Raw genomic sequence first — 26,210 nt, forward strand, 5'->3', positions numbered from 1 at the left:
TCTTTTTTTCCTAGGAATAGCTTCTCTGTGTGTGAATAAGTAGCAGTTTTAATCCCGTGACTGTCCTGGAGCACTACTGTTTTATTTTAAGCTTTCTGGGTACAACTAGTGTTTTTCAACAAGAACAAGAAAGCATCTTAATGGACTTAACAAAATAGAATATTCATATTAGAAAAGAGTTGACAAAGCAAGGGAGAGACCTGATGGACAATATATTTAAAGTCATATATTCCACTAATACATAACCAGCTAGGGTTTACTTTTTGTTATGTGAGCAGTTTTTGGGTCTGTATGGGATTGCTGTTACGCTGTTGATAGCGAAAGTGCAGAAATACTGCTATAAGGATACCAATTGAAGACACTAGAAATGGGGACATGAGGCTGCATCTGATATGATTCATTATGGTTTGTTTTTGCTGGTCTTGCACAGAGTAGAGAGACATGCCCAGATCTGTTTCAGTCTAATTCAAGTGGTGCCTGCGTGTGCCTGTAAAGAAGGAACCATGCTCAATGTTGTTATCTTCCTCACTGAGCAGTAGTAGAAAGCCCTCTGGTTTTACTTGTGACTCATGGGTTGTTAAGTAGAAGAGTTCAGTGTGAATGGAAGCAAAACTATCTGAGAGAGGAAGACCAGTTTGTTTTTTAAATTTTCATTTCACTCTCTTAAAGTAAAACCCCAAATTTTGAAATCCTCCATAGAAGGAAAGCCTTTTCATTGTTGAGTTGATTCAGATTATTGTCTTTCTGTCTCAAGTTACTGTCTCTTGAAGCCAGAGCATACATGTGGACTGCCTAGTCAGCTGCAAATACTGGAAGCACTGGGTTCCCCAGCCTTGGAAATGTAGTATCTTCAGCAACCCAGCTTCACAGGCTTCTGAGCAGTCAGGTGAGAAAGCTGGCAGGAAACCTAGGTTTCAATGAACTTCATTGAAATCATCTTTGCAGAGTAAGTTTTCAACAAATTTGAAATTTGTCATTTGCTGTTTACCTACAGAAATGGTGAATTTTTGGAAAAAATGTTTCAGATATTTTTGGACTTCTGTTTTGGAGAACAGTGATCTTAGGTTGCTGAAGAGACACTTATCTGCACATTACTCTCTTAAACCATACTAATCAGGAGCTGACTGAATTTTGAAATCCAAACCAAAATGAAAACCAGATAAACATATCGGAGTATTCATTTGAAAAGCCAAATCCAATTTGACTGCATTTGACTGCTTTGGTACTGCATATGCTTCATAAAAGTAAGTGCTTGAGAGAAAGCTGAGATACTTCATTTCATTGACGCAACTTGCTGAGTGGCAAACCTGGCAATTTCTGAGCTAGGAGGCCTTCTGGTTTTCTTTCTTGTCAGTGCTTAAAACAAATGTACACAGATTCTATCAATAACAACATTTAGTTTTTTTAAACTTTTATGTAAGTAATACTTCAAGACCCAAATATTAAAGGACTTGAGTCCAAAGGACAAAGGCTGCCATTAGTAGTTTGTGTAAGGAATGATTGCATTTTTTTTCTAGGTAGATTGTTTCACTTATCTGTGATGTTCATATTTTTTTAAACCTAGAAATAAAAAAGGCAATGTTTCAGACACTTCAAAAATTCATCAGTATTTCTATTATGTTCTGTAACCATGCTAAGAACCTGGGCATGCTTTTGTCTATGATGGATTTTAGGAAGGACTTCTGAAAAAATGTGCATTTCTTCTAAAACAGTAAGTTTGGCAGGGCTGTGCCTTATGCTCACATAGACAACAGCACCTGCTATTTGTTTTTAAACTACAGCTATGATATGCAACATAAGGCTTATTTGAATCTTACTGACAGTGTGCATTGATAACACAATAAAGTTGATGCAGAACGATTCAGCACACTTGGATAATGGATGAAAAGCCCATCTTATCTGGGTTGCTAAATAAAGTCATAGGCTAAGATGCCTGACCCATATTCTTTTTGCAAATGCAGTAATTTTTAGGTCAGATTGCTTAAGACAAATAGGTTGAAAAGGATGCATACAGCCATAGCCACCTTCAGCTGTGGTTTTAACATTTTATCTGACCAGCTTTGTCTACAATATTCACTGCTTTTAGGGATTCTAAACATTTTTTTAAAGGATTTTTTCTTAGCAGTCCTATGGAATCTTTATTCTAGGGCATGGAGCCATTATTGCACAGAATATAGGGTGTTGAAGTTGCTCAGTGAGCTGTAGGAGTTTGTGATCAGATTGCAAATTTGCAAAGAAATTTCATGAAACAACTGCAGGAATCAGTATCGCAGAGCTTTAATGAGGAAACAGATCTGAAGCTTAAAGGAAGAGCTTTACAGGTATCACCCAGTATATCGCTCAATAGAAAAACCAAATCTTTGTTAGGTTGTATTAGCAGAATGATGAAATAAAAAAACCAAGCATTGTATTTGGCTAAATTCCTGATGAAGGTGTATTTTTCCAGACAACTATAACAATTAAAACCAGAGGCTTTATTCTTAAATAAAGTAGGTACAAATTTGGCATGTTCAGGCTTGAGCTGAAGTCTTAACTTTTGGTTACTTTGTATCGCATTGTACACTGTTCAACCAAATCTGTGGTTGGCAGGATCTGTGTTTACTATTGTCATTGACAGATGCAGCTCTTTCCTTTCCCTGCCAGTCTGCCTTTTGTCTTCGTATCATACTCTCCCCTCATTAACCATGCTGTAAGAATGCCACTGTTCTTATGCAGAATGAGTCCCAGGCAAAGCAAACTGTGGCAGGGAAGCAGACGTCTAGGGAGGGGAAGAGAACCATTGCCTTGTTGCTCCTTTTGCTTGCGACAGAGCTTGAAGTGTGTGTGTGTGACAGAGCGAGAGTTTAGGCTTATTCCTCTGGTGGAAGAAACATTGTCTATCTCATCCCTCCAGACATTTTCCTGGCATTAGCCAGACCAAGATGCCAAGATTTCTCTGTTTTTCTGGTAGCAGCTCTTGGACTCCAGCATCCCAGTTCTAAGTACCAACAATTCAGTTTTGCTAATGTTTCTAGAGGATTTGACCTGGCACTGTTGTGTGGTCATTTTACTACAGAAAAAATTCCCAAATTGATAAGAGATATTGGAAACTAAATATCTGAGCACCTTCATGTCACTGAATTTAAAAAAAACCTATAATATGATAGCAGTCAGAAAATCAGTTTCATTTAATTCAGAGTATTGGGAACCTTTTGCCTGCTGAGGGCCGAACACATTTTGGGGACCAATGCACAGGCACCATATTTATTCAGACAAATACAGGTTTAGAAAGCTTATTTGAAGGTGTGTTATTTTAGGTATTGTGTTGATGGCTTCTGGATTTGATGTTGTTTCCTTGGTGATCGTTGGAGGTTGAGTAGAGAAGTGCACAAAGCAGTTTGTGCCATGCCGTAATATCATCCTTTTATACCCTCTCCAATTCACAGGGAAAATCTAGAAATTTTGTTCCTGTTAGGAAGGTGAAACACCGTTATGGTCTAGGGGATGTGAATTATAGTGACCAGAAGCGCTCCATTATTTGAGGGCATAAAAGAATAGCTGAGAGGGTCTAATAGACGGCGGGAGCCTTCCATGTCATGGGACTGAGCGCACGCGCTGCACCAGGCTGTGCTGTGGTGGGATGTATTGGGTGCTTAGCCTATCGGGTAGATACTCCTGTATCTGACATGATGTCAGAAGATGGAAAGCTTTCTTATGGCAGAAAAGTAAAGCTACTTGATGGCTGGAACCTCCAGCCAGAGTCTTAGCCAGACTGACATCAGAAAATACTGCTCATTGTTCCCTTTAGGATCCTGGAGTCCCTCTTGTCTTGCCAAGGACGTTAGAAACTCATTTTTTCTCTCTCTCATTAGTGGCTTGGGACCCTCCTCTCCTATCTCCGTGGCAGGTGTCAGGCAGTGAAGGCCCACTTGGTAGGCTCTGTGTGGAAACGGGGGAGTGTGGGATGCCAGGCAGGGCACTGGGGTAAGCAGAGGAGTTGAATGGTGGTGTGCGAGGGAGGAACAGGGCAGGTGTCATGCAGGACAGGTTGAATGAGCCAGCCTGTGAAATGGGAGTTTCTAAATGTGATTAAAATTACCTTGAAATTGGATACCTGTGGTCACTGATCACCTTTTAAAATACTGATTTATGTTGTGTCTGTTTCAGCACAGTATTAAACAGCTGTTCGAAATGGATCAGTCTAAACACTGGCTGCTCAGCTTTACAGGAACAGAAAAGACACTGAGCAGAAATCCATTTATAATCTCTGTAGTACTGCCTGAAAAAGAAACAGTCCTATCCGATTGCTTTATTAATTATATAAATGAGCAAGATCATAGTTGCTGATAATTAAAGAGGTTTTGTGGCTGCTTGTGGTGCCATCTTGTGGTTCTTTAGTAAAAGTTCACACGTTGCTGAAAGTTACTTCACCGCTAAAGCAGATTCTACAGCATTGCGTCAAGCAAAACTAAATGCTAGGGTTTAGAACTGAAACAGTACTTTAAGCGTCCTGGCTGTTGGCTAGATTCCTCCCGTGCTCAGGCCTTTCTAGATCTAGTAAAGCCTTTGGGCGAAAAGAAGTTTCAGAACTCTCACTGTAAGAGTGGTGATAATACAGCAGTGTTTAAATACAGTGACATTAATTACTTCAGGCCATTTTGCTTGTCCCTGTGTATGAGAGGCATGAAGAACCATGCTCAAGAAAACACGCCTTCTGTTTGTTTCTCTCTAAACTGTGGAACATTAAGCATAATCATTCCTGCTGGTGTCTTAAGCATAGAATTGCTCTGAAAGTGGATAGGGAGAGTGCAGTCCTTCTGTTTCTAATGCACCTTGTTTGGGATAAGGAAAGAAGATTTACAAAAAAGTGTCTATAGCAGTCCTCTCCATCTCATTTCCACCTACTCATTGCAGAGCTTGTAGGCTGAGGGGCATTCCGCCTAACTTCAGGTGGTCTTTCTATGTCCTGTGAGGGAACCTCACTCATCTTACTATTCTCTAAACCTTGAAAAAGAATAATGTTTACTCCAACTTGTACTCTGTGTGTTCCAATGTAATGTTGTAAGCAGATTGTTAATGGAAGTCTGATTTTTATTAGGCTTTATTTTTGCTTTCAATCCTCAAAAACTAGGGAACTTTCAGTAGCATTAAAATGGTTATCATTTTGCAGCCTCCTATTTTGTTGGTGTTGTCTACTGATTGCCATTCTGTTTTGCTGTAACATTTTATCACTTTTTATTGCATCCAGAAGATTAACAGGTGTTTTCAGAAAAATGTTTGTCTCATTTGTCTCTTCTTGAATTCTAATTTCTATTTGAATAACTTTTATATAATGATACTTCTGAAAGAAGCTGTCAATATATCCATCTCTCTGATAAAATTTCTGGGTGTCTGTAAATACTACAAATCCCACAGTTGCTGGCCACATATGTTTTAGTAGCTCCAGAGGTTTTTGCTTCACATCTCAGTTTCCATAGGTAGTGGACATAAAATCTTCACAAGAGAGCTGAGTAGGTGGGGCACTGAAACAGAAAATGACTTCTGCTATATAATATGCCCTTTCCTAAATAGCCTGGAAAGACTATGATGTGAGAGTGCCATAGATGCAGTCTTGGAAGAAGAGATGAGAACTGGTGTGTTCATTGCAGCCCATGGAATCCTGATGGGTAATTTAATTGGCTGTGGTTTTGGTAGACTTGTAAAATGCTTAAGGTAGATCTCTCAGTGGCCGGAACACTAGGATCTGTGCTGAGGTCTGAGGATACACGAAAGGTGAGGAGGTGGACCTCAGGCCTTAGTTATCAATCTGTTAGGTTTGAACATTTTAGAAAAAACCAGAATGCTCAGTAGGTACTTTTGGAATCAGCTGAGAAAAGTTCCATCGCATGTCCACAACCATTCTCCCATTATGGACAACCTTTTTATGGCTTCAGATGAGGTCACAGGGAGTGTGCTACCATACTTTTATGAGTAGAGCAAAGTTGCTAATAAAATCAACTGATTAGTTACCTTCTGCAGACTGTAAGAGAGGAAGATTTTTAATGAATTTCTTGGCTGGCTAAGGGAAGTGACCATGATTCATTAGCCAGTACGGGCTAATGCAAAAGTGAGATCAGAGAAGTGGTTGTTGCCACAGTGAGAGGAATAGTCATTACCTTCAGTACTGTTTAAAGGATTCTAAGCAGTATTTAAGCCTCTGTATTTGAGTGGCTTAAAATGCAGATATTTTAGGGCTGTGGAGCTCTTCTGCGTATTCTCATAGATATTTTTGCCTTCATAGACTTGATAATGTGTTTAAGGGTTACCCCACAGAGCATCACATGTACTAGAGACAATCCAGTGTTCATGAGACCTATAAGCTCTGCAAAAAATGCCAGCATTTTGTATTCTTAATTTCTGTTCCTGACTACCAATGTCATCACCTGCTCCTGGATACTGGAGATTATTATAAGACTTGAATGACCTATTTAGCTGTTCTGAATTTTGAACAATGAATTTTTTCCTCCCTTATCTGCTGAACTTCTTCCCTCCCACCCCCTTTTAGCATAGAAAAGAAATTGTGAAAAATTACTATATAGTTTTGTATGACACTGATCCCTATATAATCTGGGAACCCTTTATAAGGAAATTGAAGACAAATTTATCATGGGTACTATAAGACTGGGGAAAGGAGGAGTCCTTGCTTTTAAGCCTTATAAATAATAATGCCTACCAGATATTCTCAAGTCCCAGTCCACTATCCCATGGGGATGGAAACAAGTTTTAGAAAAAAAATTATACATGCCTAACAAGCAGCAGTTAAGACTCAGAGAATTTCAAAAGCAATAATGCACTTTTACAGGCAAATGACATAGTATACCTGTTTTCCAGCACGCATGCGCACATCAAATTTTAATATCAAGACATAACTCCCAGCCCACACTGAGACCAGGTCAAACTTGTGCAGACATCTGCAAGTCTGGCCTTTGCATGATGTTTAAGGATCTCTTGGCAGCACTTTATTTAAAAAGTGCAACTCCTAGATATGCAAATTGGAATATTTATGGTGTATAGAGACTATAGTTTGGGTCTAGTACAATGCTGTAAAACTGTCCTTGATACTCAGTCTACTCAGGTCTGAGATAAGAGTCATCTTCCAGGAATTAAATCTAGAAGTAATAATTGATGCTATTTCCTGAAAACAAAGAATTCTTTTTTGTTAATGGTGACAAAAAAGAACATTCAACTCTTTGAGTCTGGATCCCTTCCAGTTAAACAAAAGACGTGGATTTTCTTAATTAGGGAATAATTGGATTCTGCCTCTCAAGCAAATTACAGGCTATATCATAAGGAAATAAATTATGTGAGAAAAATAGCTGCAAGTTTTAGGTGAAAAAGTTTATTATATCCTTTGCTCTGCAATGAACTGTAGTATACTACAGCTAAATGGAGTTACTGTCAATGAAGCAAAGCTATGCTTTTTTACATTTTTTCTTTTTCAGTATTTATTGATATCTGTATATGTGAGAGAAAATGAAAAGCTTTCCTGTGCTTCAGAAACTTTTCCCATAATCTTACCATGTTTCTGTCCAAGATAAAATGTCACACTTCAAGAAAGTTAAGAATGATCTCTCAGCTAGCAAAGCAATATTAAAAATTGACCAAAAAGATCTCCCATTTCCATAAATGACAATTTTACTGTAACTGTCTTTGGGAAAAAAGTTTTATAAAAGAACTTTATAACATACCTTAAAAGTGGTTATACTCAACATACACTTCACTCTGTAACAGTGGAAAAACTGGCATGTGAAATTACTACTAGCAAGGATCTTCTGTTTAGTCTACTAAAACTGGAGTGGTATATAAAATTTGGAGAATACTGTACATAACATCTGTATTAAGAAAACCAAAACAAAACCTAAAAACATGTGGACAACTGTATACCCATGAGTCTGAATTAATAGTATGCAAGGATTGTGAACTTATCAACTGAAAAAGTAAGCAAAAACATAGAGAAAAATAACAAAGGAACAACAACAGAAAGCTAATTAAGACAGATTGTGATATATCAGCCTGATAACCTTGTTCATTTTGACTCTTATAAGCAAGGAGACTGCAGCAGATCTTACTTATAAGGTCTCCAGGAATGTATTTGGTATTGTGCCGTGTAAAGTGTTTAGCTAGAAAAGGTGGCGTATAGCAGATAAATTGTGAAGTGATGAAAAATTCAGTGCAATAGTGAAAATTTTAATGAGATAAGAACTAATGGTCTGAAAGAGAGACTCCAGAATAGTGTAAGCTTCAATCTCAAGCACCTTTTTTTCATTTTTACCCTGTTGTAAATAGTAGGTGAATTCATTGATGCCTTAAAGCTGGAAAACATTTGATTCAAAGATGAGGTGAAACCGGCTAAGTGAACTTGAAATGAACTGATAGAAACAGGATGAAATATGGTAATAAATTGCAAAGTCATGCAGTTAGGCACTAATTGCCAGAATTTCTGCTATCAGCTAGAGCTTCATCAGTGTGTAATGACTGACAAGAAACAACACATGAGTATACTAATCAGCTGCAAGATAATTATGTTTCAGCAGTGGTATGGCAGTGAAAATGGCAAACTTGATGCTCAGGTATATCAAACAGGAGAAATTAGTAATGCTGTTGTACTGGCAAAACCTCCTCAGGTAGACTGTGCGTATGGTACAGGTCAGCTAAATCAGATGAAGTTAAGCTGGAGCATGTGCATGTCTCAGATGAGTATGGGAAATGGAGAGCTTTGCCTGTAATTCATTAGCGTGGGCAGGGTAGTATGCTCACAGAGATTATGGTTGCAGGACTAGAACTGACTTGGGCATTGCTAGTCTGGAACAGAGGCAGTGCTGTATAATGTAACAGCGTAGATGTTGGCCAAGAAACCGCTTCGGTAAGCCTAGCAAAATAAGGCTGAAAGAGATGTGTCTTCTCTCTATAAATGTAGTGGGAAGCATGTATCAGGATGGCTAAATGCTTGAACTAAGGTACAGTGTCAGCTGAAAGATAAATAGTTCTAAACCTGCTAATGAATAAATTTAGCCTGGAAATAACTATGGGCTTTAGGAAGCAGCATGACAGATTTGTTAGTAGGAATATATTGTAGCAGAGTCTGTCTGCTTGTTTCCAGTCTTTGGATCATGTTCTTACAGAAGGCTTTCAGACAGAAGGGAGAATAATTGCTGTAGCTGGGAGACTTTCACAGCAGCACTCACAGTCCCTTCAGTTTCGTATCATTGGTTGTAGCTGTAAAGTGGCAGAAGAGTGGCAGTCTCCCAATCAGACTAATTTTATTATTTTGTAGTTAGTTTTTACTATAATTCTGACAACGAAGTAATTTTCTTTGCCTTAAGAAGGAAGGGTTTGGCCAGATTGTTTTTCTAATGGGATATTTCCTCTGAGAGATTCCTCTGACTAAAGAACAAGTAACTTGTGAATACCCATCACTTTCCTTTATCATGTGGGAAGACTGATATTTAAGGAATGTTATAAATTTGGTGTTTGTATTTCTCACTATAGTTCAAGTGCCTTCTATTCTGTTTGCAGGGATTTTATGCATTACAGTCTTTAGGTCAGAAATATGTTTCTTGTATAAGAAATTTCAGTGAATACACCTCCTTCACTGAGGCCGCATGTATGAGAATATAAAGACATAGGTGTTTCAGTTGTTTCTAATATCTCAGGTTTCTAATGTATTTCTGATGATCTTCCTGCATAGATTTACTGTTTCTGATTTCCAACAGCATCTTCTTGTGTTGTTCCCTGAATTCCCCTATGCTAAGTCTGCAGACCACTCATCATTTTAATTTGTTTTTCCATTGTCTTCAAACTCCTCTTCTTGTCCTTTCATCCTTAATACCACCTAAACTTAGTTCTATTTTGAGATTTTTGGTGTAGGATCTGCCTTCACTGTCATAGTTTTCCTCTGAAGAAATTCTGAACAGCCCTTTAGTGATGAACATAGCTAGAAATCATGTAATAGCTACATTTTTTCTTTCCTTCTAAAGAAAGGTATTTGGTTCATGTTACCTCATTTTTAGGAGGTAAAAAAGTAGTGAGGCAAGGAAAGAGGAGGGAACATATGTCCTTGATACTAGAAAGGCATTTTCCCTGATACAGATATATTGTATTCCTCTATTAAACCTTGTTTTGAGCATATAGTGGGAATGGTTATGAAGTTAGCTCAGACCCGTCTTGTTAGCAATGACTTGCTTCTCTTTCAATTAGAGTTAAATACTGCACTTGTTATTTTCTACAGTTGCTGTCCCGATCTATATGCAACTTTGATACCTCGTGAAGCCTGCTTTAGCTCAGAGGAAAAATCGGTAATTATTTATTCTAGAAAACCTTCAAGGTAAATTGTGCATATTTAGATCTCATTGAAGGAGTATTTTTGTTTAGCATAAGAATGTTTTGGTTTTGTGGGTAGTATACCATTTGCACTCTTAAAATAATTAATAGTAATCTACTAGGGTTTCTTTTCAATTGAGAAGGTTTGAATTCAAAGGACTGCAAGTACACATATGACTTGGCAAGATTGGAGGCAACAATGTTAGCTTCTCCCTTTTTTAATGCTTGAGCTGAGTGTTTCTCAGCCTCCACATTTTCTAAGCTGTGGAGCGATATCATCAGCTGGGGTAGCCAGCGTACCTGTGTTGAGGTTGAGAATTGTTGACTGACAGTAGCTGAATGTTTGGTCCTGAGAGTTTAACCTTGATTTCCATGCTTGCTTAAAGGGAAAAAGAAGAATGGGCAGTTACTTTATGCTTATGGTGGCTCTTAGGAAGCGACTTCAGTTTCCAGATCTTGTATGTTCCTACTTGAATTCTGCCTGAACTGAGGCTTTACCATCCTTTGCCAAGGGATCTTTAACTATGTTCTTAGGGAGAAGCAAACAAATAAAAAACCCCAAAAGGCTTTGCTCTATTGTGATTCTTTATGGCATTATTTAAGATTACTACAAAAGTTATTTAAACCTCTCTATCTGAAAAGACTGAAAAAGCAGAGTTATTTCATAGCTACAAACAAATCTTATTTCAGAATAACTGAAAATCTGATGAAAATTTGGATGGATTGTGGGTCTACTTTTCACATTTAAGAAAAACATACATGGCCTAAGAATGAAAACACTTGAATCTGTTCCTCTTCTAGTTTTGGTTTAGTTGTAAAGTTCATGGAAAGCTGGATACTTTAATTCAAAAGCAAAATTCAAAATTCTCAAAAGCTGAAGGAGAGTCTTGTTTTGTGAAAAAACATCTGAGAAAAAATGGAGCTTTTGACAGGTCTTTCCCATTCCTGATGCCATAAGGCAACTAATGTAAACTAGGTGACAGAATTAGGCTTTTTTTTGTTTCTTTAAAATTGCTGTTGGGTCTCTAGGAGCCCCAGTGTATTGTTTTTAATTCCAACGTACTCCTAAAAGGGAAGGTTGTCTGTACTGACCTGAATTGGTGAACAGTGTCAGAGGAGTATTGGGTGGAGCCATCTGCTATGAGAAGGATCCCCTGCTGATGTCTGTGACCTTGGTGGAGGTTTCCTGGCTTCCTGCAGAACTGGCACCTTACAGATATGCAAGCCGTTACATGCAGAATTCTATGGCTAGTTGAATGTGCAGTTATCTTGATGACACGCACAAATGAAGTTAATGGTTTATACCCAGGGAGAAGCTGTCCTCAGTCAGTGAATTGAGAAATCACCAGTACACTTGAGAATTCTTACAGGGACCACAATGGAAAAGGATTAATTACTCCAAAGAGCTTTGTAGTTCCCATTATTCTTGAAGATTCATGTGTTCTTGCATTTGTCAACCCCATGCCATCTCCTCTGCTGGCCTACTTCTTATTATCTCACAGAGCCTACAAAGACGTATGAAAATGATCCATTGTCCTTCCCTTATCTAGGATAGAAATCCACCAGTTTCACAGGAGATGGGCTGCAATAACTAAGAAAAGAGTTGAAAGAGTATGAGGTGATAAGCTAAGACATGCTGTTTCTTCAGCCTTAGTCTGTTCATGTTTGAGGCGAACAAAGTAAATTCATTTTCATTATAGTGGGAGAATATAAAGGAAGGTGCATGAAATGAAAATGAACTTTAGCTGTAGAATCTAATTTTAAACTAGAAAGATTTTTCTTTTACTTCTTTATTAATGCAGTGTATTTTCTTTGTCTTTTCCTCAAAACATCCTTAGAACTTTACAATCTGTCCTCAAATGACACTAGAAATGTGGGTTGCCCATGATTTATGGTTTTGATATGAAAATAAATTATCAAGCATTGACATGAGCCATTTCAAACTGCTGCTGTAACCTCTTAAATATTTAATAGTTGCTAAAGAACCAGGCCTTTATCAGAGCTCTGAAATTTAAAAAAATTGATTCAGTTTTACCTGCAGGCTCAAGGATGCTTTTCTGTCATTAAAACAAATAGAAAATATTAATGGAGAAAGAATTAATAAACTCAAACAAATCGGCCAGGGGAATGTAAGTGCAATGAATTTCTAAGCATGTAAATAGTAAAACGGCAGCACAGTATCCAATGATGGCAAAGCTTACATTGGCCTCTGAGATGCTCTGCTGCTCCAGAAGTAAAAATGCTTGTGAGATGTTCTTTACAATGTAATGGAAAAAGGAATGTTCCCAGAATGGATGCTTTCAGATGAACCCTGCCTGATAACTGATTGAAAATGTTTGTGAAAGTTCCTTTCAGAAGCCCACCTGTCTACTATTTGTCATAAACTGAAAGTAGTTTAACTCCTAGTCTTTAGTTGTGATCTGTCACTCAAACTAAATCACATTTTGCTGTCCCTCCCCATCTTTTTTTTTTAAATGCCTGTATCTTTAAAAAAAATATTCATCAAATATAAACATGATTGTGTAAAATACTTAGAAATATCAGTGGGTAAGAATGTAAATTTTAATGCAATGTAATTTTTCTCATTTATAGGCGTCACCAGTTAGCAGTCTGAGCAAATACAAACTTTGCATCCATTAACAGACAAACAAGAATTTCAATACCTAAGAAGTTACCAGGAAAATGGAGCCAGGTTCTTAACTAAGGTGCGTAGTGGTGGGAGAATGAGACAGTGCTCATAGGTGGAAACAGCAGTGGCTTGGAATAGGTATATGGAAAAAAAAATCATTATGGGATAATTAATCATTGGAACAGGTTTGCCAGAGAGGTTGTGGAGTCTGTGTTCTTGGGGATTTTCAAGACCCATCCGGACAAAGCCCCAGGCAACGTGGCCTGGTCTCGCTTAGCTTTGAGCAGGAGGTTGGACTACCTGAACTCTTTAGATTCCTTCCAACCTAATGATTCTATGATTAATAAAACCTCCAGGAAATGCAAGAAATAACACCACACTAAATCACTTCTTATATTAGTATATTTTGCAAGAACTACAGTAAATATTGAGAAATCAAAATAATTGATCAAATTAATTGTAAGGTAGGAGTGAAAGTTTCACTGTGATGGTCTAGCCTGATTCTCCTCCAAGTTGCAGAATATAAAATCAGACCAAAGCTTGTAAGTACAGAACATGGCTCTATATGGGTGTAAAATATTTGGTTTAAGAAAAAATCAGGTTTTTATTTTTTAAGGTTTTCAGCCTGCCTGATTTAGTGATTTTGAAGAATGAAACAATTTTTTTCCGTCAGTAGGACAAAAAATAAAACCAATCTTCTTTCTGTGAATCTACTTTTTCTAGTGAATTTTCCAGGGAAAATGAGCATGAGTACCTTACTGAATTTCATTGTGGGTAACAAAACAGTAGAGCTGCATTTCTTAATTTTTCAAATGTGCTTTCTTTAGTCATAGTTCCTAGAAAGAGTCTTTCTGATTGACTTTCTGAGACAGTTTATTCTGGTGAATTGCATCCATTGTTTCAGTTAGTTCTATTATGTTGTGAATTAAAGAGGAGGGCTTTTAGACAGCTCTAAAATGGTGTTTAGTCCATTTAAACATGAGAACATGTAAACAAAAAGAGTCTGAACCTGAGAAAAGACTCAGACCTTTACTTTGCAAAGTAGACATACCTGCTGTGTGGGATATGTCTGCAAGTAAGCAAGTATGAGGGAAAAAGTAAGCATCTGGCTTGCTGCAAGACTGACATAATTAAATGGTTACAAATATAGTCCAGTTTAAACCTATGCCTCTGCCAGAAAGTGGAGAAGAGGGAAAGACTAGTATCTAACTCATGCATGATACCTCCCTGAGCCACTCCTAGGGCAGTGCACATCATATGCAGCACGCTTCACTTGTGTCTGTATGCTTAAAGACACAGCCAGCCCTGCAGTTACATCCTGAATGTTGTGTAAGATTAAAGGCTTATGACCGTTACAAAAAAGACAGCAGGTTGGAGGCCTAAAGCACAGAATGAATATGGCATAGCCAGACCAATCTTCATTTCATTTTATATAGTTCAATTCTGACTGTATTGGCAATCTTGTGGAGCTTGACTTGTTGCAAACCCCCCTCATTTTTGGTTACCTTTTAGGTATAGTTGAAGGAAAATATATTGTTAAAAAAAGTTTGAGTCATTTTTGTCAATTTTTTAAAAATGAAATTTTGTTTACTTAACACTAATATATACAATGGGACTGCTGACATGAGTGAATTTATTTGGAAGTATCGATTTTCACAGTATGTGGTCTTTTGAAATCAGTTGAATATCTGAATTGAAGGTCATTGTGAAGTGTATTGTTTTCTCTGATTTATGCATTGATTCTATTCTGCCTCTTCTGTGAAGACACTGAACAAAAAGAAACTAGAGCTTTCAGACTTAAGCATTATGTATCCATTCTGATGGTAGCTGTGGAAATTTAAAATGTTCACTCTGTCTTTCTTACTGTTTTCCTCTTCATTTTGATTAGCAGTCTGAACACAAAATCATAAATTATCAATTTCATCTGAAGATCAACTCATCTCTCTACATGAAGTAAATGATTCTCCAAGGAAAACGGTTCCATTAACTTCCAATAAATTAATTCTCATTAGTAAAAAAGTTCATTTTTTTTGTTGTTAGACGGATAGGCATCTGTCGCACTTTCTCTGCTGCAACAATCTAGGGAAAACGACACATCGCCAGGGACTTGCCCTGGGGAGAAAACGGACCAACACAGATACTGTGGAGCAAACGATTTCTCCGTTTATTAACTGCGCAACACTCGGTTATATATGTTTCTAGTATCTACTCACACATAAGCCGTTTGTTGATTGGTTAACATGTGCCTTTCACACGCTTAAACAATAGTCTAATTGGATAAAGTCCTCTAATCACGCGAATAGTTTCCTCCACCTGCATGCTGTCTTGCACTCTGTCTTCAGTCACATCGCCCTCCTGTTATCAGTCATGTACGCCCGACCTTGTTTTACTTTTTGTGCATTCTTCAGCAAGCTCATAATAATTGTGCCTTTGTGCAGTTAGTAAACTTACAACAACAGATGTGCCTTGTGCAGTTTCCTTCATCCTCCCACAGGCATCTACATTTGCAAAATCACCATTCCAGAGTGCTAGAAACTTAAAAATTATTTTTGTGCACAGTTAGGACTCACTCTCAGATAAGTCCTTTCAACTACATTTTTATGCACAAACTATATATCATAACTAATACTCCTGTTTAACTCTGAACTCATGAATCATCTATCAGGACTTATTGTAATTTTCTGATGGCAATTAGTAATTTTAATAAATTGCTATTACTGAAAGCAAACCAGCTTGCTGTAGCATGGGAAGAAAAAAGAAATGGCTCTTTATGACTCTCCAATACTGATATTATATTTGCATCATTTTTTTGTGAACTTTTTTCCTCTTTGCAGTGCTTTTATTTTTTCCACTGTCATACCACACAATTATTAGTGACATCTTAGTGACATCCTCGGTACCTTTTCAAAATATACAGCAGATTCAGAGCCAGGCAATACTTTGGCATCAGTCAGGAGTGACAAAGGATGATCTTGTAATTGTCAAATGTGTTGATGATCTCAGTCCTACAACAGATAGAGATCATTCCCATGTCACAAAACCCCAGTTTTGACAGATTTTGCACACAGTCTCATAAAAAAGTTTGAAGACTAAACTGGAATGAAGACTGTTTCATATGCTCATCTCTGTTTCTCAAAATTAGGCCTGTGGGGGAACAAGGTTAGATAGGTGAGGCTGTTGTTGCTCAAAATGTGTCATATCATCACCTGCCATATGCAAAATATCTCTACTTGCAACAATATGTATAACAGGAACACAATCAATTATATTTACAACTGTAATCAGTGGTACTCAGTACTAAACCAGAATATTTGAATTAGTAACGATACTGTGAAACCTCCTCACATAATTGACTTAACTTTTCAGCAGGCATTGACTCATTTTGGAAATGCATTACAGATAAATACAAGCAATCAGTTGAACGATATTGTTTAACATTTTCACGAGCTTTTAAGTAATAGAAGGGAAAACAATGGAGTTTGATTACAAATAGCAGAAAAGATTTAGAAGTGGTAATATATGTGAGTTTAAAGTTCGATTACAGAATGTATTAGTATCTTTCTAACAAGGATGAAGATTTCCCTAGATGGTTTTCTTTAAATGGATATACTATTAATCTTTATAAATTATGATAAGCTCTGTAAGATGCATTATTTTGAAAAATATAAGAATTCTGAAGAAGCCTAATTACTAGAACATATAGGATCAAAACATTTAATTCAGGGATGATGCCATCATCTTTTCCTCTGAAGGAAAGCTTTCCATTACTTCTAATGGTCATTGGGCATGTGTCTCTGAAGAATAAGACTTGGTTTCAAAACTTCTAGCATCAAATCTTGATCTAAAAATAAAAAATGACAAAGTGGGAACATTAGACATATTTACTAATACTTTTTGGTTTACCACAAAAAAGAATAAGGGAGGGAGGGTGGAGGAAACTTTCATTAGTGGCATGAACCCATGAGATTAATTTATTATGCTGTAACTGAGTGTTACTATTCAATTGCTGCATGTTCCACATAGTGTTGAATAATTTGGGTGTGAGAAAACAGTACTGCAAAACTTAAGTGGCAGAAGAAAAAGATGCACATCTCAAAAAGATCCATTGTGTTACATAATTTCAAAGGTTGCAGGAGGTAACCAGGAGAAAAAATCACAAATTTTGCCAGTTCAGTAGCTATTGAGCCAAAGTAGTTATGGGGGAAGTAGCAGGATTTTCCTCTCCAAGAACCACAAGATTTCCTAGTTTTGTAAATTTAAAGTTTTTGTCTGTCATTGCATATATATCAGAGAAAAGGAAGTGTAGGTCAAGTGAATGGGTAACGGTGGAACTAAAAAAGACCTATAAGTACTTTGGAATTCCAAATCCACATCACTGCTATTCAGCACGAACGCAGTTTGAAAATACTCAGAGGTTAGCATTTAGAATATCTGATTGAGAGTCCATCAAAGAAATCAACAGGATTATAATAAGCTGACAGTTCAGCACTTGTTACTTCTTTCCTACATTTAGTTCAGGAACAATCTGAGTATAAATCAAATTGTGGTGGGTTGACCCTGGCTGGACACCAGGTGCCCACCAAAGCCGCTCTATCACTCTCCCCCGCCCCCGCCTCAGCTGGACAGGGGAGAGAAAATATAACGAAAGGCTTGTGGGTTGAGATAGGGATAGGGAGAGATCACTCACTAAATGCTGTCATGGGCAAAACAGACTTGACTTGGGGAAATGAGTTTTATTTATTACCAATCAAATCAGCATAGCATAATGAGAAATAAAAACTAAATCTTAAAAATGTCTTCCCCCATCCCTCCCTTCTTTCTGGGCTCAACTTTGCTCCCAGTTTCTCTACCTCCCCCCCCTCCAGCAGTGCAGGGGAACAAGGAATAGGGGTTGGGGTCAGGTCATCACACGTTGTCTCTGCCGCTCCTTCCTCCTCAGGGGCAGGACTCCTCACACTCTTCCCCTGCTCCAGCGTGGGGTCCCTCCCACAGGAGACAGTCCTCCACAAACTTCAGCGTGGGTCTATTCCCATGGGCTGCAGTCCTTCAGGCACAGCCTGCTCCAGCGTGAGTCCCCCGCGGGGTCACAAGTCCTGCCAGCAAACCTGCTCCAGCCTGGGCTCCTCTCTCCATGGGGCCACAGGTCCTGCCAGGAGCCTGCTCCAGCGTGGGCTTCTTGCGGGGTCACAGCCTCCTTTGGGCATCCCCCTGCTCCGGCGTGGGGTCCTCCCCGGGCTGCAGGTGGAGATCTGCTCCCCCGTGGACCTCCCTGGGCTGCAGGGGGACAGCCTGCCTCACCGGGGTCTTCCCCAGGGGCTGCAGGGGAATCTCTGCTCCGGCGCCTGGAGCATCTCCTCCCCTCCTTCTGCACTGACCTGGGGGCCTGCACAGTTCTTTCTCTCACATATTCTCACTCCTCCCTCCTGGCTGAAGTTGCCCTTGTGCAGTTTTTTCCCCTTCTTAAATCTGTTCTCCCAGAGGCACTACCACCATCACTGATGGGCTCAGCCTTGGCCAGCGGCGGGTCCGTCTTGGAGCCGGCTGGCGTTGGCTCTGTCGGACGTGGGGGAAGCTTCTAGCAGCTTCTCACAGAAGCCACCCCTGTAGACCCCCCGATACCAAAACTTTGCCATGCAAACCCAATACACAAATGAATATTAAATGTTTTGTTATGTGGTTGGAGTTCAGAGAGGAAATAGCTGGAGGGTAAATGATTAATTTGAATATAAACAGACACCTCAAAATCTTGTTGAAATATGTATTTTCTTTTAAAAGGTTTGTACTTTAAAGGTACAGTTACTGAAATCCATGGAAGTTTTACCAGTGAAATGGAAAAAGGCTTGATTGACAGAACCTAGCTTGAAAATTGATCACTCCATACACAGCCTGAAGAGCTCAGTCCATTTTGAGGATAGATTAGGAATGGTATAATTTTTAGATACTACTGGTTGTTTATATATCATTTACTTCCAGATATGGAGTCCTTTATCTTTAAAATTATATGTTTTTCAGTTGCATCTTCAGTCATCTTTTAGGTAGTCCTCCATCTAAAAAGGAAATATAGGACAAAAATAGTATTACCTTACATAAGAATTTGTCCTTATATAGGCAGTAGTGGTGTTTAAGAGCTATGTAGGCCTTGTGCTGTCATTGATTCTTGGGGTAAATTTCATAATATGCAAGTGATCTTCTAACTCTGATTAGTTCACAGTTCCTTGACTAAGTATAGGAGAAATCATTTCTATTGTAACTTATTTATGTGAATAAATGCAAAATTCAATACCTGCAATTAGGCACCCACGTGATTTTGAAATTCAGTCTTCTTGAAGATTCGTGTCAATAAAACTCAACTGCATGAATCTTTGCAGAGAGAAAATCCAAATAGAATTTGTGTATGTCTCTCCAGAAAACTTTAGTGGAAATCAGAGTGAATATACATGGTTCTTTCTTAGTAGCATTTCCTTATGCATGGTTTGGTTTTGTTCCCAACTTTTAAAACACTCAGCCACTGTGACAAAAAAAGTGGATACTTGTGTGGCTCTACAGTCATGTGATATATACATTCTGACCATCTATCAAAACACTAAAAAACCCCTTAAAGAATGTATGTGACATCTGGCAGGCTGAGTTTAAAGGATTAAGGTGTAGAGAAACAAAGGTAGCATAAGAGAGACATCTTTGATTTATTCATTGCTTTGTAATGCAACAATACAAGCAAAGTAAGCAAGCAATTTTTATTTAAGTAATAAGTAAACAATTTCTATTTAAAAAGAAGATTAAATGCTGTTTTTTACTATGGATTTGTCCCTGCTACCTACCCCTCCACTGAAATTTTTAATCTTTTTTTACATTGGCTTTGCTGTGGGAGCTACTCAATCTTAAGTTTGTCTCAGGAGACAGATTCAGAAGCTTGAATTCTGTGCCTGTTTTTGATGTGCTGAGTGGTAATCCAATTAGATTTCTGTCTGTACTTACCGAATTTAAGCCTTATCAATGTTATGACTACTGAATAAACACCTTGACATATTTACCAGTTAGTTTGACCATTTTTACCTGTTCTCAGATAGTTCTGTCTACGTGAGGGAGTTCAAATAGAACGTTTCAGTTAATCCTTTGGAAAAAGCCTTGACACACCGCAGCTCACTTTGTTACTGTTTTTCAGGTTGATTGAAATGGTCACACATTTTCCTGAGCATACCTTGCTGTTATCTTTGTCTTTACAGGATCACTTCTTCAGCTTCATTTATTGGTGATGTAGACACCATTATTTTCCTGTTTCCAAAGATGATGGACTTCCTGTGTGTTATAAAAGCTTCTCAAGTTTGTGTTGCAAACCCTCTGAAAAAAAGGACTAGAGCTCAACAGTAAGCTGTAATTGTAAATATAAATAAGTAGTTTCTGTAATATTTGACCTTGTGGCACCCTTACTAAGGTGATGTATAAATCAGATTTTATCTTGATCGAATTACTGGGGGTACATAATGATCTCACCTTGAAAATAACCTAAGTTGGTATTCCACTCGCAGAAAAAACTAGTATACTTTGAATTATAATCTAAATCTGTATCTTGCACATTTACTTCCTTTCGTATCTTGTAATGAAGCACTCTCTATCACAAAAAATATCATCTAACATCAATGAAACAGTAATTAATCTATAGCTAGAAAACACAGCAAAATTAACTTGTGAACACTAGCTAAATTGCATTTCTTTCATGATATGGGTATGAAAATGAATTCAGCATCACTGTAATAATAACATGTAATGAAGTAAATTTTTAACAATATAACATATTGCTTAGAATTCAGTATTAGAAATACAGATTTATGTAGCTCCATTCAACATGTCAGCTTTAACAAATGTTATACACATCTGCAGCCACTGTACAGTTTTACAAATTAATCTGTAATATATGGCTTTTCTGCAGTGGCTACAAACCTAATCCTTCTGTCACAGAAGGGTTTGTTGTTGCCTTTTGTAGTGTGCTAAAAAGGTGAACAGCTACATAGTCTTAAACAGATGAAAGAAAATAGCATTTAATATGCTCTATTAAAACTTACTATTCTCAGGCTAACAGGAAAATCTGATAATGACTGGGCAGCTTGTATACTCTAATGTTTCTTAATTAATTGCTGGCTGCTTGTTATCTGGGATGTCCCTTTTCTCTTCCAGATCTGTTCCACCCACATGGCATTGTTTTTGCAATTATATTGCCCTTGTGAGCCCTTTGTGGCATGATTCATCATTTTTCATTTAACTTTCAGTACCTGATAGTTGGAGTAGGTTTTGAGATTCTCCTGTAATGTAAAATATGTTATCTTGTTACTGTTCTTATTGCCTGAAAAAGTCTGCAAACTCCTTATTTGTATAGAGCTCACATGTATTTTATCATCTCAATTCATGTATATTGCAGTGGGCCTGGAAGGGGATCCAGTCAGACATTGGGGTTAGTCTAGAAACAAATACATCCTTAAAACTGGTCCTACCTGAGATTTACAGTGTGTAGTGGGCTATATGGAAACTGGACCATCACAAGATGGAAGGAAAAGCATGGACATATATGTATGTAGAGAGAGAGAGAAAGTTGTTTTACTGGAGAAGGTAACATTTTCCCATAGCAGAAAACTTCATGTAGGTTTATGTATATATAGAAATGTTTCATTCTCAAAGAACAATCTAGCATATTTTTACTCTCTTAAGACCCGTATCTGGAGCGTTAGGGAATATGTGAGCGCATTTTCCTCTTTCATGTGAGGATAAAGTTCCCTCTGAATCCAAAAGGTTTCTTTGTTTCTTTTACTCTGAATGCTGTGAAGATTCATGTTGCTGCTAAGATACCATGCGAATTTTGGTATGAGTCTGTTTTACAGCTATTGATGGACAAACAGGTCTTTTGTTATCCTTCCACTCAAGGTCTGATTCTTTGTTGCACTGGCAGAATTTAGGGCTGATGATGCATTACTCCTGCATGCACACTTTGCTTCATGATGTAACTGTTTGCACATACGTTTGTACACTGATTTGTTTCTCTGAGATTTTGCTACTGAACAAGAATTCAAGCCTTTTTTTGATGTTACACAAGTCAATGCACAAGACAAAGTATGGTTAATCTGGAAGAATTGATGTTGGCAAAACCCTCAATAGGTAAGAAACCTTCTTGCTCTAGGATTGCACAGTATTAGTCGCTGATGTTGGTAAACACAGTGGTAGCTTAGTGGTAGCTTATGATCAAGACGCAAAGAAGTAGGAATCAAGTGTAATGATTCCTGTAATGATAAGCTGCTTGTCTTTCATGTGTTTTGTTTGAACTGTACATGAGTATGTGCTTTGAAAGTGAAAATTCAGAAAGCATGGAAAGTGAAGCTCATTCCCAGCATATCTTCTTAAGACTTCCAGTAAAACCCAACCTGTACTGCAGCAAGTGCAGCTGTTAGAGAAGTGGAATTGCATGTGTCACTGTAGGGCTGTGCTTGCCCCAAGCTGGAAAAACTATTTATTAGTGTTACTAAAAAAAATACATAGATAGTAAGCACTTTTTTCCAATGCAATTTTTGGGCTATATCATTAAAAAAAAAATCTTATTTTTCTTCTAAAAATGGAAATACACATGAATAGAGAACTTTGGTGAATAGGTAGGGTGTTCTGTAAACTCAGGAAACTTATTTCCCACAACAATGCTGTCTATTGGGTTTGGGTTTCGAACAACAGACTTTATAACTGCTGAATACAAACACAAAGATGAAGGTACAATTTGGCTAAAATTGAGGTTTGAACCTGACAAATCATTTGAATCATAAACGATGAGCTGTATTCAGGCAATCTGTGGTTAGTGCCAAATTAATCATTAAGCAAGGTTAAGAGAGCAATGAACTGGTTAAATCTCATATCATCTGCTTGCCTGCCATATCCGATTCGTGTGGTACACATGGAGGACTGGGATTCAGACCACCAGCCTTCATGCCCTCTTCTCACACAGGGACAGAGAAAATATGGCTCCTTATATGTTTTTAATACAGATTCTGTTCTTCCATTCCTGTCTGTAAGGGACTGATTAGAAGACCAGAGAAAATAATTTTGAAAGGCAGCCAGCTCCTCTTCAGAGGTGAATAAATGTTTGAGTAGTACAATGGTCTGAGAAAATCACTGCAGTCTGCTCACTCTGTACCCCAGGTGGTTTCTTCGTGTTATTTTCTTTGGGGAACAAAAGAGGCTATTGTCCTTTAAGTATTTTGTGCTACATTGGATTATCCCGTATGGGACACATTACAGATACACAAAAATGGCTTGACCTATAGTCCTTGAAAGCCAACACCCAGAGGTTGAAGAGGCTGAAGTACTTCCCTGAATTTGTAATTTTATTTAAGCTGTAAACACCTTCACAGCTCCTCTTGCTCTTTGTTTCACAGAAACTTTTCAATGTATTCAGACTTTAGTAGCTTGCTTTTGCAAGGATAATTCTTAATCTCATTTTGCTGTGTCCTCACAGTCATAAACTGAGACTGGGTTAGAGTCCAAGTCCTGTTCATGTTCCCATTGTACTTCACATTTAATGCTCCCTGTTATCCGTAACTAAACCAGGTGAATGGCTTCATGGTTGGGGTAGTGCCGTACTATGTGAAAGATAAACTTTCTGACCGAGATGTAGGTCTGTGTTGTTCTAGCTTCCTGTGTGACTGCAGAAAGCCACTTAGCTTCTCTGTAAGTGAATTCCCTTACTATAAGATGAGGTTCAATATGACATCTTAACCTCAGAGGAATGTTGTAAAGACAACTAATTGCAGGTTTTTGAGGTGATAATATATTACAGCAACAGATGCCATGTGAGTAGCTAAAAGAGTCACCCTATGAATGCTGTACCGTTGAAGTCTTTTGATGCTTACAGTTCTTGTGTTCAAAGTAAACATCTTTTCATTCTTGATGGGAAAACTATTTTAAACTTCATTATCTGAAGTCTCCTATTGCAGGTGCTTGCCTTGTGAGCATCCTGTGAGAGGTAACGAGTAGTTTTGTATTTTGTGAGAAAAACTACCCACCCACTTATACACAAAATTTGCATGTCCGCCCTAGCTTCAGTTCATATACAAGAAATGGCTTTGTCAAGCAAACAGTGCAAACTGAGGAAGAAAGAGGATAAGAGAAATAAGAATGAAGGGCTAGATATATAGCACAAGGACACAACTGAAAGCCTACAATGAATACAGTTTCAGTAAGATCCTAAAGCAAACTTCCAGATAAATCAGCTAAAATGAACAGGTATCAGTATGATACGTGACTGCATTTTGAAAACTGAACTCTTAAGAAAAATCACTAGAAGCCTTTACAGTGAAAAGCTAATTTGATCCTGAAAAATGCCTCTAGTAACTGTTTCACAGAAAGACTGTTTTGTAGTCTGACTTCCTGTCTAGCAGCTGAGGCCACTTAATGAAACCACTTTAATTTGTAGAAATTATGTTCTTCCAAACTTTGTGGATTTATATGCTGCTTTGCCAAATATCTGGATGGACTTAAAATATTTTTGGGGGAATTATAGCACAGTATTCTAGGTAATCAGATAAATAGTGAAGGAGGATTTCAGTAATAATCACTTTACAGAATACTTTTCTTTTTAAAACTACTTAGTCTGTTTTGGTCTGAGTCTTGCATTTGTGATTCACTAAAAATCCTTCAGCCAACAGTGGGAGTTTTGGTGATGCAAAGACTTCAGAACTGTAACTCGATTCTTTCAGCAGCTTTGTAAAATCGGAATGAGATACTGGATAAAAATAGTATCCCCAGTCCTTCTGTCATTACATGAGGAAGCTACAATCTCTCTTTCGAACCTGTTTCTGTCCATAGTATGCTGCCTAAGATCTCATCTTTTAAAGACTAACAGAAACAAGAATTTTGAAGATACCACTATTAATATTGCTGTAACAGTTATCCTTGGATGGGTTGGTTTGAAGTAAGATGTGCTTCTTGTAGCCCTAGCTAAGTCATAATGTTGCCTTATGACTGTGCTTGTGTTGATTATAATTGGATTGCCAATTGCTGCCAGGTCGTACTAAGTGCATCACTAAAAAACAGATTTCTGTTAATTTATTCTTGTACTTGGATAAGATGCAAAATTTCTGATGATTTCTTCTTTTTTCTAGTGATAGTTGGCCCTACAGGGTTCATCTTGTAATGCATACAGAGTTGTCTGTAATGAATTCCTCCCCCCCTGCCGTTGAATTTCTGAATACATCATCTCTGGAATCACTGCTCTCTCTCCTTTTTGTACCAGTTCATTTTCCACAGTCAATCTGTATTTTCATTCCTTGTGTTCATGACCGCAGGCGGAATTTATTTCTGTGGCATCTTGATCCATGATTTCTTTTAAAAGATTCACCACATCATTGCTTTGCTTTTCTCACCGTTCGTTTCTCTACCTCAGTAAAAGCTGTAGGATCATGTGACATTTCCTTCAAGACTTTCTATAATACTGAATCTTGTTCTTCTAAAACTGTACAAGAAATGCTCTCCCAGTGAACCTTTTTTTGGTCCTTACTTTACTTTCCAGGTCATATCTCAACACATAAGTGTTTTTATGATCTCTATGTTTCTGTGAATTAGATAGTCTCATAAACAGAAGGTGAACTAGAAGAGGATAACATAGGCCCAAGCTAGAAGAGGAAAACAAAACATCAAAGCAATGAAGTATCATTGTGGATACAATGTGATAGGGGCTGAAATTAAAAAACATCAACTCCAATGTATGAAGTACTGTTTGCACATTAAAGTTTGCAGGAACAATTAACATATTTTATTAGATTGGGGAATGGCTGGAAAACCAGACAGAGGCACATGAACACTTTCACAGGCATATGTTTTTTAAAAAGTTCCCATTTTCTTTCAGATATGGTCCAATTATTTTATCTAATACTACCTCACCATTATAAATCTTGCCTTACTGAGATCCTTAGACTACCATACAAATGCTGTAGCAGACAACACTACAACAGAATACTGTTGGCACATGAGAAATCTCTAATATTTGGAATCATAAATCAATTTCAGCCAAGAGATGTGGAGAGCGAATCAAATCCTGGATTAAAAAAAGAGGTGCTAGACTGTAGGCACTTGACAGACTGGACTGGGGAGGAGTCACCCTTGGTACATTTTGGCAACAAAATTGGCACTTGTGTCTTCACCAGGAAAAGGGATGTGCCTTCACTGTACATAAACTCGCAAGTTAATGTAGAACAAAAGCCAACTGTGCTGTGCT

At 37.9% G+C, this 26,210-nt stretch overlaps 1 long non-coding RNA gene across 1 annotated transcript in view; it reads left to right on the plus strand.

Annotated features, from left to right (window-relative positions):
- LOC115351880 overlaps nt 1-20,612 on the plus strand; it is a 61,313-nt gene extending 40,701 nt beyond the window's left edge. Inside the window, exons 4-5 of the long non-coding RNA XR_003926930.2 lie at nt 12,931-13,043; nt 20,191-20,612. This is a non-coding gene — a long non-coding RNA (uncharacterized LOC115351880). The remainder of the gene's footprint in view (nt 1-12,930; nt 13,044-20,190) is intronic.
- Nucleotides 20,613-26,210: the final 5,598 nt, after the last annotated feature.

This window comes from Aquila chrysaetos, chromosome 16 (genome assembly GCF_900496995.4).
Source record: "Aquila chrysaetos chrysaetos chromosome 16, bAquChr1.4, whole genome shotgun sequence".
Lineage (NCBI taxonomy): Eukaryota > Metazoa > Chordata > Aves > Accipitriformes > Accipitridae > Aquila > Aquila chrysaetos.